The sequence below is a fragment of the Cicer arietinum genome, chromosome 3, assembly GCF_000331145.2.
Source record: "Cicer arietinum cultivar CDC Frontier isolate Library 1 chromosome 3, Cicar.CDCFrontier_v2.0, whole genome shotgun sequence".
In the NCBI taxonomy this organism is placed as follows: Eukaryota; Viridiplantae; Streptophyta; class Magnoliopsida; order Fabales; family Fabaceae; genus Cicer; species Cicer arietinum.
Window position 1 is genome coordinate 24,266,397 of NC_021162.2, and position 789 is coordinate 24,267,185.

Here is a 789-nt window from a genome sequence, read left to right on the forward strand (position 1 = left end):
CACCAGTATCCATACATTGCGATAGTCAATCCACACTGTCCAAAGCATATAGTCAAGTATATAATGGAAAATCTAGACATATTGGTCTAAGACATAGCTATGTAAATGATTTAATTTTAAATGGAGCAATATCCATAGTGTTTGTAAGAACTGAAAAGAATCTTGCAGATCCTTTGATGAAAGGTCTGACAAGGGACATGGTGTTGAAGACATCATTGGGGATGGGACTCAAGCCCATATCTAATTAATCATCAATGGTGGAAAATCGACTCACACTTGAGTAACATCAAGTCTTGAGTTCAATGATAAAAGTACACTATTAGAATGATTGCAAGTACTTGAATATAGATACATCCCAAAGACTGAAAGTACTTGGACCATAAGTGTAAAATTGGAAGGTTGAGTTTTACTCTTAATAGACATATAGCATAAATTTGCTGAAATACATATTATGGGTGTATTTATGATATAGTCTACCTATGTGAGGATGAAGTGAGGCCGCTTCAAAGAGTTAAAGGGCTTGACTCTTAAATTCTCATGAAAAGGGTACATGACACAAGGCCTTAACAAATGTGTCATCTTTATAATTCTTTCGATAGTACCGAGATTTCATGTGTAAGTTGTGCACACTTGTTCTAATGAATAACTAGTTTAAAGCTTGTCTACCAATCTATTCGGGATAAGTGGAACCCATAGCTTACTAAGTAGTGGTTCAAATCATAAGATACCATTATCTGAAACCATGATATTTCCAAAATTATGGGACTAAGTATATTTTGAAAATGGTGG